Source organism: Equus quagga, chromosome 10 (assembly GCF_021613505.1).
Source record: "Equus quagga isolate Etosha38 chromosome 10, UCLA_HA_Equagga_1.0, whole genome shotgun sequence".
In the NCBI taxonomy this organism is placed as follows: Eukaryota; Metazoa; Chordata; class Mammalia; order Perissodactyla; family Equidae; genus Equus; species Equus quagga.
This window is the reverse complement of record NC_060276.1, coordinates 28,717,288-28,733,768: the sequence shown is the minus strand read 5'-3', so window position 1 is coordinate 28,733,768 and position 16,481 is coordinate 28,717,288. Positions and strand designations below refer to the sequence as shown.

General features: G+C 42.1%; 1 long non-coding RNA gene across 4 annotated transcripts in view; it reads left to right on the top strand.

Moving 5' to 3' along the window:
- Positions 1-16,481, top strand: part of LOC124245344 (uncharacterized) — a 33,312-nt gene that overhangs the window by 5,419 nt on the left and 11,412 nt on the right. For all 4 annotated transcript variants that reach the window (XR_006890268.1, XR_006890265.1, XR_006890267.1 and 1 more), the window contains one exon: positions 3,205-3,280. This is a non-coding gene — a long non-coding RNA (uncharacterized LOC124245344). The remainder of the gene's footprint in view (positions 1-3,204; positions 3,281-16,481) is intronic.

Below are 16,481 nucleotides of genomic sequence, written 5' to 3'. Positions count from 1 at the left end.
CTTCTTTAAAGAGGTGACATTTGAGATGAGACTGGAAGAATGAGCCAGCCATGAGAGGAGCTGGGGAAAGAATATTGTAGACAGAAGGAAGAGTAAGTGCAAAGGCCCTGAAGCCAGAAAGGATTTAGTGTGTTCAAGGAATGGAAGGAGGCAAAGAAGGCTAGAAGGGTGAAGAGGTTGGGCTCATTCTAAGAGTAGGGAGAAGCCATTTAACAATTTTAAGAATGATATCTATCACACTGTGTTTTAAAAACAAATTTAAAAAAGTCTCTGTGTGGTAGACAGAAAAACGACCCCCCCCCCCCCCCAGGACATCCATATACTACTCTCCAGAACCTGTGAATATGTTACTTTATATGACAAAAAGGACTTTGCAAATGTGATTAAGTTAAGGATTGTGACATGAGGAGATTATCCTGGTGGGTCCGATATAATTACAAGGGTCCTTATAAGAAAAAGGCAGAAGAGAAAGTCAGAGGAAGGAGATGTGATAATGGAAGCAGGGGTCATAGAGTTTTGAAGATGCTGTGCTGCTGGCTAGAAGGTGGAAGAAGGGACCATTGGCCAAGGAATGTAGGCAGCCCTTAGAAGCTTGAAAAGATAAAGGCACAGATTCTCCCTGAAAGCCCTCAGAAGGAACACAGCCATGCTGACACCTTGACTTTAGCCCGTGATACCCATTTTGGGCTTCTGACTTTCAGAATTGTAATACACGTCTGTGGCGTTTTAAGCCACTAAGTTTGTGGTAATTTGTTACAGGAGCCATAGAAAACCAGTACCCCCTGTGTGGAAAGATAAACCCAAAACTAATGAGATTAGTAACTTACAGGAGTGGCTAGAAACAGGGTAGAAAGGGGGGGGGGAATGGGAATGGAATAGAAGGGATGGAAAAGTGACACTTTTCTGAGTTTATATTTTGTATATAGTTCTGATGTTTAGAACCATGTTAATGTTTCATATACTAAAAAATTTAAATTCATTATGGATGAGAGGGAATACAAACAGAAACAAAGGAACTTAACTGTATTACAAATGAATAACAACCACATTGAAGGGGTAGGAGAAAATAACTAACCTAAGTGTTATGGACTGAATTGTGTCCCCTCAAAATTCATATGTTGAAGCCCTAACCCCCCGATGTGACTGTATTTGGCCAAAGGGCCTTTAAGGAGGTAATTAAGGTTAAGTGAGGTCAGAAGGGTGGGGCCCTCATCCAGTAGGACTGGTGTCCTTATAAGAAAAGGAAGGGATAGCAGGGATAGATGTGCACAGAAAAAAGGTTGCATGAGGACACAGGAGGAAGGTGGCCATCTACAAGCCAAGGAGAGAGGCTTTGGGAGAAACCAAACTGGGTGACACCTTGATCTTGGACTTCTAGCTTCCAGAACTGTGAGAAATAAATTTCTATTGTTTAAGCTACCCATCTGTGATATTGAGTTATGTCAACCCGAGCAGACTGATGTGCTAAGTAACTTTGGAAAAGAGTATTTTGACTATGTAATCTAGCATAGTGGTTCTCAAACTTCAGTATGCATCAGGGTCACCTGGACGGCTTGTTAGAACTTCAGTTGCTGCTCCCCACCCCCAGAATTTCTGATGCAATAGGTCTAGGGTGGGGCTCAAGAATGTGGATTTCTAACAAGTTCCCAGGCTGATGCTGCTGGTCCAGGACCACACTTTGGGAACTACTGTTCTAAGGCTGAAAGACGAAAAAACCAAACCCCCCGAAAAGTATACAAAAATACTATTCTCTAGTTAGTAGGTTTGTTTTCCATGGGGGTATGGCCTAGCAATTCTGAATCTATGCACTAGTATCAAGCAAATAAGTAAATATATCATGAATGATGAGAATGAGATTTTTCTCTGTCAGAGGAAGAATTACATGTAAGGAAAGACAGAAGACCAGTGGGGAGCAGAGATATCAGTGTGAATGCATCGTTTTATATGTGCGCGTGCGCACACACACACACACACCACCCCACAACCTCAGACACACACACACACATACAGAAGAAGATGTTGTTGTTTGTGTATATACATATATTTTCTAGCTCTGTCTGCTGAGAAAGCCTAGAAGCAATGACACCCCAATACCAATGAATACACCTAGCACTCAGATCTTGGTTTTTAAAATATCATTCTCCAAGTAAAAGGGACCAGGACCCCTTGGAGAAATGGCTGATTCCAGGGGTGGGGCAGGGGATGAGGTTGGAATGTCTTCTACCAGAAAGTAAGAAAGTGCTCATGGAATAATGGGGACGTGTCAAAAGGATACAGGAGTCAATTTGAAGGCGTTCCCAATGACAAAATCTGGGACAATTTAAGCAACAAAATAATGATAGTAATGGATTATAACCCATAGAGTAAAATAAGGATCTATGAGTCCATACTAATATAAATAAATAACTGAATCAATAAATAATTAAATGAGGGAGAAGGGAAAGCACTTGTTTACAGTAGCATTCCAATTAATAAATGTAGAAAGAATAATGGAAATGGAAACTTATCATTTGGCAAGCACCACAGTAACAACTGTTTCAGGCAAGAATCATCATCAGTGGATACTAAAATTGTACTAGATACTAAGAATCATCAATGGGTACAAGAATCATCAATGGATACTAAAGTTGCACTAGACCAGGTGAGAGATGATGGTGGCTCAGACTAGGAGGGTGGTGGTGGACATGGAGAGGGATAGATGAATTCAGGATGCATTTTGGCATCTCCAAGGGAAGGACGGTGCACAAGAGGGAATGAAAGGGAGAACATCCTCATTTGAAAAGGAGGTTCACTGGGCATTACCTTCAGATAAAATACAGAATAGAATAGACCCTGCATACCTATCAGTGTTTTCGTTAGATATTGTGGATTCAGAATCCTCTAGTATGTAAGCTGGTCTATTTATCATGGAGTTTGTATTGTATCTTTTTCCCCTCATAGTTTTTAGTAGTGTTCCTCTCATCCAAGGGAAAATAAGGAAAGGGGCTTTTTTTGGTTCCCTCCTGTTTTACCTTTGCCAAGGACTTTTCTCTTGAGAATCTGTCTCTGCCCTTTTCCAGAAGGGGTTTGAATTGTGTTGTTAACCAAATTGTGACCTTTACAGAGCACCATTGGCCGACTTGGGGTTCCACGTGATGTGCCCTTCCCTACATTTAGGTCTTTACCTGGAATATTCTCTTATTAAAATTTTGTCTGTCTTTCAAGGCTCAGTTCAAGAACCACCCCCTCCAAGTTGTCTTCCTGGATTTATTCAGCCCAAAGTTATCCTTGTCTTTCCTGGGTAAGTCATAGCTCTTAGTTTACTCCTCTTATTTGGCCCCAATTCACTCATTCGCAGTCATACTCATTGCTTTGTAATTATTTGTATTCTTGACTTACATCCTCTACCAGATTTAAAATTCCTTAAGAGTAGGTACTTATGTTGTTCAACTGTAAATGAATTATTTTTTTTTTCTCATTGTCAGATGCAAAAGAGATTCAGCAGTAAAATAAGTTGCTAAGTTCCCCCATGTACTTTGAATCTAATCTTTAGTTTCCCTTGTTTCTGCTGGGGACTTTTCCTGTGAAATGTTGGAGTCACTTCCTTTGTCCCCAGTGATCTCCTTTATAACTTAAAGCCTGTTCTACAGTTTTCTTTTCTATCAGAGTTGCTTCCACCAGGGGGAGCTCCTTACTATATATAGGGCAATTTCTTTTTCTTCAGGAGGCAAAAGAAAGGACACATCAGGTAAAATATCAAAGCAATGGAAAAACAAACAGTAAGAATTAGGAACTGAACATCTCCTGGGATTCCGCTTGGTCCCAGCACTAGCTGGCTACTCAAATGGCATTTTACTTGTTATATTGTGTTTTGGTATGATGCTGGCCCATGTATAAAGATTTCCCTCTTCCCAATCTACTTCATTTATTTCATCTACAAATAAATGTTGAGTGTGTACTTTGTGTCAGGTATTGTTGTAGATGCTGAGGCTTCATCTGTGAACAAAACAGACCAAGTCCCTGACCTCCTGGAGCTTATATTCATATGTGGGCAACAGACAATGAATGAGATAAATAGATGAAATACATAGTCTATTAGCGTGCGATGAATGCCAAAGAGAAAAAACAATGCAAGATCTTCTTGGCCATTATAAGAATTTTGACCTTTTCTCTGAGTGAAGTGGGAAGCATTGGGGAATTCTGAGTAGGAGAGTGATGTGATCTGACATATTTTAAAAGGATCACTCTGGTTCCTTTTTGGATAATAAGTTATGAGGGGACAAGCTCGGGTCAGGCTGTTAGCAGTGGAACCGGGGAGAAATTGTTGGATTTGGATATATTTTGAAGGTAAAGCCAACTGGATTTGCTAACAAATCAGATGTGGGACGTGAGAGAAAGAGGAATCAAGGAAAACAGGGTCACTTATGTTATGTGTTGCATAACACCAATAGCATTGAATAAAATGTGGCTGGTGCCCTCTGGAGTTGTGTAACACAGCATTTCTGTTCAAGATGATGCCAAGGGTTTTGTCCTGAGCAGCTAGAAGGATGGAGTTGCCACTACCTGCAATGGTAAAGACTGTGGCAAGAACAGGGTTGTGAGTATATGAGCAGTTCAATTTTGGATGTGTTGAATTTGAGATGCCAGTTAGATATCTAAGTGGAGATGTTGAGTAAGCCGTGGGATATATGAACCTGGCAATCATAAGTGTGGTTAGGGCTGGAGATAAACACTTTTGAGTCACAGGCATCTAGATAGTATTTAAAGCTATGAGATGGATACAATCACCAAGAGAGCGAGAGTAGTTAGAGAAGAGAAGGGGACCAAGGACCCAGCCCTGGGGCGCTCCCACATTTAGAAGTTAGTGAGACAATGAGGAATAAGCAAAGGAGATGACGAGATGTGGCCAGTAGGGTAGAAGGAAAACCAGAAGAGAATGGTGTCCTGGAAACCAAGTGAAGAAGGCACTTGTTCAAGGAAGAGGGAATAATCAACTGTAAAAAGTACTTCTGGTTGGCCAAGCAAGATGAGGGTTGAGAATGCTCGATAGAAATTAGCAGCATAGAGAGGCAGGCCCCATGGCCAAGTGGTTAAGTTCGTGTGCTCCGATTCGCTGGTTCAGATCCTGAGTGCAGACCTAGTACCACTCATCAAGCCATGCTGAGGTGGCGTCCCACATAGCAGAACTAGAAGGACCTACAACTAGAATATACAACTATGTACTGTGGGGCTTTGGGGAGATGAAGAAAAAAAAGAAGATTGGCAACAGATGTTAGCTCAGGGTCACTCTTTTAAAAAAAACAAAAAAGCAATGAAATTAACAACATAGAGGTCACTGTTGGCCTTGTTAAAAGCCGTTTCAGTGAACAGAATCTTCATTGGAGTGGGTTCAAGAGAGAAGAGGAGGAGAAAGATTGTAGGCAGGGAGTATAGACAAATCTTTTGAAGACTTTTGCTGGAAAGAAGAGCAGAGAAACGAGGCAGTAAGTTGAGTGGTGTGTAGGGTCAAGAGAAGGTGTTTAGAATGGCAGAAAAAGTCACAAGTTTGCCCCAGGAGTACTCGCTGGTTGTTGGAGTTAACTTGTCCTTATTCACATGTGTTTCTTGGCATAGTAGCCAGTAATCTTCAGAGAAGCTAGATGTTGAGGGAGGGGAAGTTGTCAACAGATTTGAGTGGAACAAACTCTAAGGAAACCCATGAACACCCTTCAAGAAAATGACTTAGAACCTCTGCAGTTAGCAAAAGAGAAAGTATCTCGAGGTGTGGAAAAAATTGGGCCTGTAAGGTCTAGCTGTTTCCCTCGCCCGCATGGCGATTCCAGCTTCCTTTGCCAGCCTTGGAGGATCTGGCCTCAGTTACACTAAAGAGCCTGTGGTCCCCTTCCAGAAACATTATCTGTGGTACAGAAGGGAGAGGAAAAGAAATTCCTACAGATACTGTGAGATGACTAAACCCCAGGTAGAGTTTGAACCAAGTGGGAGGACTAATGTATCAATTCAGGCCACAGTTTTACTGAGTATTTCCCTGTTCCTTGGCAAGAAGTGGCCTCAGCAGAGGAAGATGGTGTAGAGCCGGGCTTGCTTCTCAGCTTTGTGTTTTATTCATGATGGCTTTGAAAACACATACAAGCTTTACTGGTCTCCATGTACCATTTGTATTTGAATTTCTTTCTTATTCTTAGGTCTTCAAGGTCCAGCTCGAATGTCACGTGTTCTGCAGAGCCATCCTTAAGCCCCCCCTCAGGCAAAATTAATCATTTCCTTCTCTGCGTTTCCATAGCACTTCTTCTCTTTCTGTCTTCTAGCACATACTATGTTATATTAGAGTTGTGTATCGTTGTAAACAGAAGAGGCAGTAGAGTGTAGCAGAGAAGAGCATGGGCTCTGGAGCTAGGCTGCTTGGGTTCAAATAGTGGTTTTTACAAGTTGCTTAACCTCCTTGTGCCTCAGTTTCTCATCTGTCTCATCTCAATTTACTACTACTAATAACGATAGTACTGCTCTCGTGGGGATTTTTGTAACGAATAAGGAAGTTAATGCATGTGAACTACTTAGAACAGTGCCCAGTACATAGTAAGTGCTCAGTAAGCTTTTGTTATTTGTCCTGCTTCTCCTTGAGGATGAAGACCATGCCTTTATCTTTGTACCACCACTTCTTAGCCTTGGGCTTGGCACAGAATACTAGGTGCTTAATACATTTTTATGTATTAAGCCAGGTTTCTGAATCAAACTAATTTAAGTTTGAGTTTAATGGTTTCATATGTGTATAGCCCTTTTGTTTGGTTGGTTTTTTTTCGGTGAAGAAGACTGGCCCTGAGCTAACATCTGTTGCCAATCTCCTTCTTTTTATTTTTTATTATTTTTTTCTCCCCAAAGCCCATACATAGCTCAGTACATAGTTGTATATCTTAGTTGTAAGTCATTCTAGTTCTTCTATGTGGGATGCTGCCACAGCATGGCTTGATGAGTGGTGTGTAGGTCCACGCCCAGGATCTAAACCAGCAAACCCCAGGATGCTGAAGCGGAATGCGTGATCTTAACCACTTGGCCACTGGGCTGGCCCCTGTATAGCTCTTTTATCGGCTAACTTATTGGTTCCTGCATACCACACCAGGTAGTGGTTAAGAATGAAGGTTCTAGAGCCTGACTGCCTAGTTTGTATCATTGCTTTGCCACTTATTAACCTCTCAGTACCTCAGCTTCTTCCTCTGGAAAATGAGAAAAAATATAGAAGTTAAACACAGAGCTACTGAGCACTCAAATGTTAACTATAATTATTATTAATCTTATTGTTATTAAAAGATTTAATGAACACCTACAATGTTCCAGGGACTGTGCTAGACAATAAGGATGCAGAGATGAATAAGCCTTGGTCCCTGCTCTAAGAAAGCCCGTAAGATCAGGAAGGAAACAAGTGTGAACAAATCAGTATGTATAGAGCCTAGCGGAGGAAGGGATCAATTTGACAAGAGGGATCAGTGAGGGGAGAAGGGAGGGTAGTGAGGTTTTCTTTTTTAATGGAGGAGGTAGATCTTGAGCTTTCATTTGTGGGTTGAGGGTCCTGTGATAATGTCAAATGGGTATCAAAAGCCCTTTTGTGGTTCATCAAAAATAAGTTTTTTTAAGATATTATTTTTCCTTTTTCTCCCCAAAGCCTGCCAATACATAGTTGTGTATTTTTAGTTGTGGGGCCTTCTAGTTGTGGCATGTGGGACGCCGCCTCAACGTGGCTTGCTGAGCAGTGCCATATCTGTGCCCAGGATCCGAACCAGTGAAACCCTGGGCCGCCACAGCAGAGTGCGTGAACTTAACCACTCGGCCATGGGGCTGGCCCCAGAAATAAGTTTTATAACAGATTTCTCCCATCAGATTTCCTTAGCAAGAGGCCCCATCCTCTATTTTGAAACCCACAAAAGCCATTCTGGGCCAGCAACAACGCGTCTTCAGGCCTATCCAAGTGTACCAAATATGGTTTTAAACAGTTTTCCTTGCGCAAAATTCCTCTTTCCTTTTGTAGTTAAGCCAGAAGCCCTCACAGAAGACTGCGTTTCACATGCCTCTATCCTACCTTCTCCCTCCATCCCAATGAATTTTCTGAAAAGGTTGGCATTTATGTTCTTCCCTTCCTCACCCCCACAATCAGGTGAGAGGAAAAGTAGAGAATGGCATGTTTTCTAAGAAAAGACTGAAACCCTTTTTAGCTCACACTTTTAAAAGAGATCTCTCAGAGATGTTGGGACTGGAGCTGTATTAAATTATTGAGATCAAGGACAAGGTGTGGGTAGATGAAAAACTTTATGGCTTCTGTCTCTTATAAAACCAATAAAGCCACTGAAGCTTGTCTATTTGGCCAAAGTAGTTAATGAGAACAATGGAATTTAGAGTTCCTGGTGTTCTTCTGGAGCTGATTTTGGCAGGTGATAAGCAGCTTATAAAAGGGCTTATTATTTGAGAAGAGCTTTGGCTGCCTGACTTTTAAGGTTGATTATTTATTTTGCATGTTGTATAACAGGAGCATTGGGCAACGCTCAGAAGAGGTCTTCTGGGTCAGAGAGTAAGGACTTCTCTGACCATCTTCTCCCAACAGAACCAGATTCTAGCTGCGGAGTAAGGGGCAAGCTTGGATACAGGGACCAGGCCATGGTTTTTGTATAGCTCCTAACCACGAGACAGGCTTCTCGTTACAGGTTGAATATGTCAAAATTCCTATCAAGTCCTGGCCCAGGAAAAATATGTATATGTGTATAATTTCTCAAACTTACACTGATAATGTGACTTGCCTTTGAAAGAAATGTTTTTAAAGTCATATTGTGGGTCATTTGCAATAAGCAGTCGTATATGGGGTCCCTGTCATCTTAATAAGTAGATGCTCTGAAAGGTAGGGCTTTCAGCTGGTTACAGTGAAAAATAGCTAAGAAGTCTTCCCTCCTTTGTGGAGAGTTCCAAGCTGAGGTTGTCGCCAGCCCTTCTGGTTCAAGCTTTAACGCATTGTGCCTTCTGTCTTATGCTCACCTTGCCAGCTCACCAAGACAGATCCAGATATCTTAGTGGCAGTGAATGAGTAAAGTTCCTCTTCCTCCTATTCTAAACCTTAAATTGGATTGAGTCAGGGCCCACAAGAAATTGAGATGGTCTTGATAGAGAAAACCTTAGTTGTGTCTCATTTTTCATTTTTTTCTTGTTTGGTTTTTATGGGAACCTGAAGTTATGAGGAAGTTCTGTTTATAGAGGCTATAAGCCAGCATTTGTGTCCAGTGATGTTAGTAAAATGGGAAGTTTCAGGAGATGATAGGTGCCTAGGAAGAGATTTCATGAGCTATTAAACAAATTTTGGATGCTTTATGATGTTTTGAAGACTTGTATCTTGGGAGAGGTGGCTTTTACACTTGAGGTTACTGTTTTAAGAAGAACCATCCTCCCTCAGAGACAATGTTTTATTGAAGAAAGTCTTGGGAAACATGTGAAATCTGATTACCCTCATAGAATTTGTAAATGTGACCAGGTTAATTTCTTGCACTAAAGTCTCTGGTATTCTGGATGGGCCATTGCTTTGGCTCCTATATTAGTCAGGATAGGCTAGACTCTGATGCAGTAACAACACTGGTTTATTTGTTGCTCGCATAAGTAAAGTTTGATGCTGACTGATTGGCCCCCTCCTGTCTTGTAGCAATGCCATCTGTAACATGTGACCTCCAAGCATACCATGGGCAAGAAAAAGACAGCTTGGAGCCCACATGGCCTAATTGCCTCATCCCAGAAGTGACACACATCACTTCTGCACACATTTCAGTGAGAGGAACTAACCGCTTCACCCCGATCTAACTGCAAGGGAGACTAGGATATGTAGAGGCATACCTGGTATCTTTGGTGGCTATTGACAGTCTCTGTTGCATTCACTGGGTACTGACTGACCATTAACTTCCCATTCTACCCTCAGGGAATATATGAATGATGCTGATTTTCTAATTTTGTAACACACTGTACTGTGAACCCCAAACCACCTCTTCAGTCTGACAGAAGTGCTTGTTTTATCTAAGGAGAGGGGACAGGACAGGCAGTACCCACCTGTTTGTCAGTTACAGTCCTTTTCCTTTTTCTCCCTCATTACTCACCATGAAACACACATTCTCCCTTCTGCTTCTGTCCTAAGAGTCACACTCTTGTGAACATAAGAATTGTCCCCAGGTCAAACACCTTTGTCACTCTAGTCCCAGGTTCTAGGTCTGACTGGAGTTGCAGGAGTGTTTGATAAGAAAATGTGAGAGTTGTTCTTTATGAAATTGATCTTGCAAGATTGGGGCAGACTGTCCATGTCTGGAGTGGTCTTAGTGCCCCAGAGTTGATTCACTATAAATTAATTTACAGGGAACTCTCTGGCAAGACTGAGTGAGCAGAATTCCAGTGTCCATAGTATCATTTGGAGAGGAACTTACTCCCCTACCAAAGCTGAGTTCTCAACAGTTAAGGTGGTCCTTCTCCAGGAGAAGGGTGACCAGTGGAGCCATTTCCAGCTTTCTCACTAGAAGTGAAGCCCAAATTCCCAGAAGGGACTTGAGAGGTAAAAAGTGGTTGGCTGCACCTGACCTGACTCATAGTGTTTAACTGAACCATAACCACTAGAGTACACTAGAGTGTATGTATGTGTGTGGCTCTATATGTGTATATGTGTGTGTATGTGTATATATATATAAATCCTGTGGTACTTGGTGACTTCGGTTGCCAAGCCCTTGCAACAATTTGCTTCATCATTGTTATTGTTTTCCCTTTGAATGTCGGGCATGAGCAAACTAAGGAAATAATTTACTCTTACTGCCTTTAGTGTCTTCCATAGGAAAGGAGTGGCTGGAGTCAGTGTAGATCAACCTAAGGAGTGCAAATCTGCTAGAATTGCGGCTCAGCTTCCTTGCCTCTGGCATATATACCCTTCTGAAGGGTAGGTCCTAAGTCAGACGTAAGTAAGTTATCCACAGAATGGCTGGTTGGCTGATTAGCTGGTTAGCTTAGAAGGGTGGGAGGAACAGAAATGTACGGAAGTAGGGGCTAGGAAGAGCTGTATTTGACTCCCCCCCACCTTGGTTTTATTGCTATACTCTGTGTGGATCTTATCATCTTGAATCTAGATGAGACTCACCCAAATGGTCAGTTCTTAAATATAAATCTCATCCCGTTATAGAATCACTGCCAAACTTACATTTGATTAGAAAATTTTTAAGACCCAGGTGCAGCATTCACTTCTGTTGGAGTTTACCATTTAAATTTATTTCACACATGTAAGTATTATGTCTTTTATAATGTGTTCTTAATTGTTTCTCAATTATTCCAGATTGAACCTCTTAAAAAATTTCTTTACATAATCTTTTAATTCTAGTTGGGAAAATGTTGTTTGACGGTTGCTGTTTACATTTCCTCTTTCTTTCCCAATGACAAACTTTCAGTTCTTCAATTTGGCTTTTTCCTGTCTTCTTCTTCCTATTTCATACCCCTGCTGTTGATTGCCACTTTCCTCACTAGGTTTCCTCCCCCTCACCAACATCAAATCCTAAGTTTTTTCCTCTTTTCACTATCTTTGGTTTGAGATGTTGTGTATGATTTCTAGTAAAAGGTTTTTTTTCCACTGAGGAAGATTCACCCTGAGCCAACATCCATTGCCAATCTTCATCTTTTTATATGTGAGCTGCCACCACAGCTTGGCCACTGACAGACGAGTGGTATAGGTCCACACCTGGGAACCAAATCTACGCCAGTGAAGTGGAACATGTTGAACTTAACCACTAGGACACTGGGGCTGGTCCTAGTAAAATTTTTAAGTGATTGAAGATATTTAACTTTTAGCCAGTTAGAATCTCTCAGACTTCTGTGATCTTTCCAAGGGCCTCAGAGTAATTCACCTTAAAAACTAAAATACTCTGTTGTAGTACTTTGTTTATCATCTCCAATATCTGGAAACTATGTAGGGGCAAGTTTTACTCCACCTATTTTAAGAATGGTCAAATCAAGGTTCAGAGATAAATAACTTTTCCATTACCATCATCCTGCTGGTTGTTTGATGTCCTGACCAAAATAATGAAATGATGGCCTGTGGATTTTGCGTTATCACCTCTATCCTGGGCTAAAAATGACAGTAGAACAGGCTAAAGGAGGCTGCTGTACATTGTGTGGGTGTTAATGGTCTATCAGAGGCAAGATCTCTGGGGTTAGAGGTCCCCGGAAGGCTGGGACCCCAGCATCTAAGCAATCCCTCTTTTATATCCTGTGCATAGCTGGGCCTTTGGGGCCTGGTGCAGCTCTCCCAGCAGAACCCTGTGGTAGTCCTTGCCTAGAGAGGATGTGGACACAGTGGGGATTTAGCTGTCAATAATGTTATAGACAATAGAAATTTTCGAAGGTTGCTTCTTAAAGTAACAAGTGATGGCTGAGGGTGGGAGGGAGGATGACTTTCTCTGCAGTTTATCAAATGAAGCAATGACTATGAAAGTGGTTTCTAAATTGTACAAATATAGAACATGTGATGGCTATTGCTAATACATTGTAAATTATGTGTTGCTTTTCTCCCAAGATTTTTAAGAAAGACCTTAAAAATCTTAAGTATTGCTGCAGTTAAGAAACTTCAAAATTCATCTTATTTAGCTTACTTTTGATTTGTGCATTTTTTGGCTTGAAGGTAGAGCCCATAGATTATCATTTTTCCCCAGCTTCATTGAGGTATAATTGGTATACAAAAAACTGTAAATAATTAATATATATAATTTGGTGAGTTTGGACACGTGGATGGACCTAAAGACATTCTGCTAAGTGAAATAAATCAATCACAGGAGGACAAATACTGCTTAATTCTTCTTATCTGAGGCATCTAAAATAGTCAAAGGGATAGAAGTAGACACTAGGGTGGTGGTTATCGGAATGCAGGGACAGGGACATGGCGGTTGTTGTTCAGTGAGCATAAAGTCAGAGTTATACAATACAAGATGAGTAAGTTCCAGAGATCTGCTGTTCAACATAGTCCTATAGTTAACAGTAAGGTATTGTAGACTTAAAAATTGATCAGTGCATTTTTTATGTCATTTTGTTTCCTTCCTGGTCTGCCTAAGCACGAGAGATCACCTTTTAAATTTCCTCAGCGCTTCACAGTTCTGGGAACAATGCAGAGATGCTCCTCTGTTGGAGGTTAGAGCAGATTCCCAAGCCAATGTGGCCCCTGCTTTGTCAGCACTTCATTTCTGAAAGAGGAGTCTGGCATGGCCTCATGTTTATTCTTAGTTATTCTTCCCAATTTTCTGTCACTCACAGCTGTCTGAGCCAGGGAGTTGGTGTGGGGACAGGGGATTTTGAGGCCTGGCCTGATCCCAGCAGATATTCAGTAGCACAACACTTAACCCTAGGCCAGGCTTCTGGCACCTTCTGTTCTCTGGAAATTCGCCCCAAACCTGGAAGGAAGAAATAGCTGCAAACTCCCTCAAACACACAGAGGTAGCACTAAAGCCACAAACTTTATTTCCCAGGCCTTTTCTAGTGCCTTGTTTATAACCTAGCTCTAAAGAGTTTTGTAATCTGGTTTCCTAGCCATACAGATTAGAAGCAACAGGAAGAGATGTTGGAGTGGGAGAGAGGGGGGAAGAAGCTCAGACAAACTGACAGGGGAAGTGCCTGCTGAAGGCCTGATATCCTGAAAAGAGACAGAAAAACAAAATAGCATAACATAATAAAGGATGTTGATTCTGATTACTCTGAGTTGGCTGGAAAAATATTTGAGTGGGTTAAGAAATCTGGGAAGCATGTAACGTATACATGTATATTTCATGTCATCAAAAATACTGTTTGAAAGTTTTGGTGTTTAAAGGATAAGATTCCCTTATCTATATAAATCCAGTTATTTCCAACTCTGCCATACCTCATCTAAACCAGAATTATGAGATATTTCCTGTAATGACAATATAGTGCTTTTTTAAGGATCTGAAGCCCTGAGAGGGGCTGAAACTAACACTCATTTTGTGAAAGTGATTCAGGAATTGAGTAAGAATGTGGCTTGAATGCTGCATTTATTCGTTCTCTGATTTGGTACTCATAGAGAGTCACATTTCAAACTTCACCGAGGCTCCTTCAACTGCCCGTTGGCTTTTTCTCACATTTCTTCAATTGGCTTAGGAGCCACCTGTGATCCTCTGTGGAAGCCTGAGCTGTGTGGGAATGCAGCTCAGGGCTTGGGGTCCCAAACAGGAAGTGACTTCACTCCTCAGAGAAGTCACTGCCAGCTTGTCGCCTGGGTTCACTGTGTTGATGAACCAGCCCAGCCTATTTGTCACTACCTCTGAGTCAGAAGTCTGGGCAAGGCACAGAGGCTGGTGTGCAGATTCCGCTCTGGCAGCCAGTCCTGTTCGCATGGCCATGAGCTTTCTGACCAGCTGCTGTGAACTGGCAGGCCTTGGGTGGGAGGATGCTGGTTGGTCCAGGGCTTTCTACTGCTGTCATATGCATCTGAATTACTTCCCTCCTTTTGCTGGTCAATTAATAGTTTGGCCACGTACCTCTGCCAGCAGGAAGCTCTGTTTTGTTCACTCCTCTCCCTTGGCCCCCTACTCCATGACACAGAGTATGATTGACTTGGCTCAAAGCAAAGAAGCGATGAGGCTGCAGAGCCCATAAAGCAGTCAGAAACATGTCTCACTTAGCCCTTGTAATTGTAATGCTGTGGCTTGGCCTTTTGCCTCCCTTCCCTGTTCTGGCCGTTAACATGTTTCACCGAGGGATGCTTGCTAACTGGGAAATTTACCGCATCCACCTTCTTTGGGGATGATTCCTGTGGTGGTGGAACTACTAAATAGGGCACTAAAATGTGGTGGAACACTGGACTGGGAATCAGGAAAACTGGGTCCTGGTCCTGGATCAGCTGTGGACTGCTGTGTGATCTTAGACAGACCTCTTATTCATCTGCTGGGGGCGGGGCAATGGTTGCATTCGATGGTCTCTAAGGTCTAAGCGCTAAACCTTCCATTCTCTTTTCCTGGAATGTTTTTGTTCCTTTCTGAGAGTGTCTTTTCTTTTCCTCAGTATCCATGTCTCCCTTCACCTGAAATTCTCTTTTGGTAAAGCAGTTATTAATCTATTTCTTTTGAAAGCTGCCCTGGGAATATGGAAAGATTGTGTTAGATTTGCATAAGTTCTAGGAGTTTTGCTTTTGGAACTGACATGTAGAATTCAGGATTAATAGGGTTATTGTAGTCCCCTCTGGAATTTTAATCACTGAATCACAAGGAGATCAGATCAGCCCAGATAGCCGTCCATGACACAGTGACATTTGGAACTAGATATCTCAGCCTCAGTTTACTCTCTTGCAAGTGACTTGACTGGCTGCAGAAAGAATATGCTGTGTCATCACCTCTCATCCTTAGCACTGCCCAGAAAAAGCAGGGAGAGGCTAAAAAGGGTGTGGCAACAAACTTGGACAGGGACACCAGACAAGTGGCAGACTTTATTAACTGCCCACTGTTTGGTGACTGAGCCAGGCATTGTGAAGCAGGGAGACTAAGAAGACAGCTTTCTACAAACAAACCCTGCCTGTTCTTACTTTTGGGCCTACATCAAGTTGTTTCTCCAATTGGCACGCCCTCCTTCTCCTCTTAGCTTATTCAAAATCCTACCCATCCAGCAAGTTCCACCTCTTCCATTAAGTTCAGCAAACTTTTATTGCGAACCTCCCAATTTACCCAGCCCTATTTAGGGGGTACAAAGATGAATAAGGGCTAGTTCCTATCCTCAGGCTGATTGTTGTATATTGTCCTGCTTGGGTCTGCTGTTGCTTCATATATGTTCGTTTCTCCTCTCCAGCTAAAACTTAAGCTCCCTGAGGGCAAAGGCTGTGTTTTAGGGGGTCCCACAACCACTCAAAGTTGAGTGATTCACTAGAAGGACTCACAAGATACAACAGCAGGTTTTACTCGCAGCTAAGGTTTATTACAGGAAAGGGTACAGAGAAAGGCAGTAGGACAAATATATTCATCACTCAGGCACAGGCTTCCGAGTCCTTCCCCATCCAGAGCCACACAGGAGTAGCTACCAGCAAACTACAGGGACACCTGTGAAATGTCTCAGCCCAGGAAAGTGTACAGAAGTTTCAGGGTCAGAGGCTTTTATGAGATGAAACTCAGGACTCCAACATCAAAACCAGGTACATCATTAACCTTGTTAAACAATCCTGAGAAATCCTGATGAGCTGGTACAACAGGCCCCATTGCTCTGGACGTATGAAACATCATCATCAATCAAAGACATAAAGAACCTTGTGAGGGCCATATTCCCAGGGGTAGGTCTAGGGTCAATTATGATTCCAGGCTCCCCTGGAGACATGCAAGGACTGATCGACTAGACCTTCTGTGTTAACTCTTTCTTCCAAACCGTGTCTTACACATTTCATGTATCCTCTCAGAGTACTTAGCATGGAGTAACACAAGACCTGACCTCTCGTCTGAGCTTAAGACTTATATAAAATTTTGCTATCTACTTGCCAT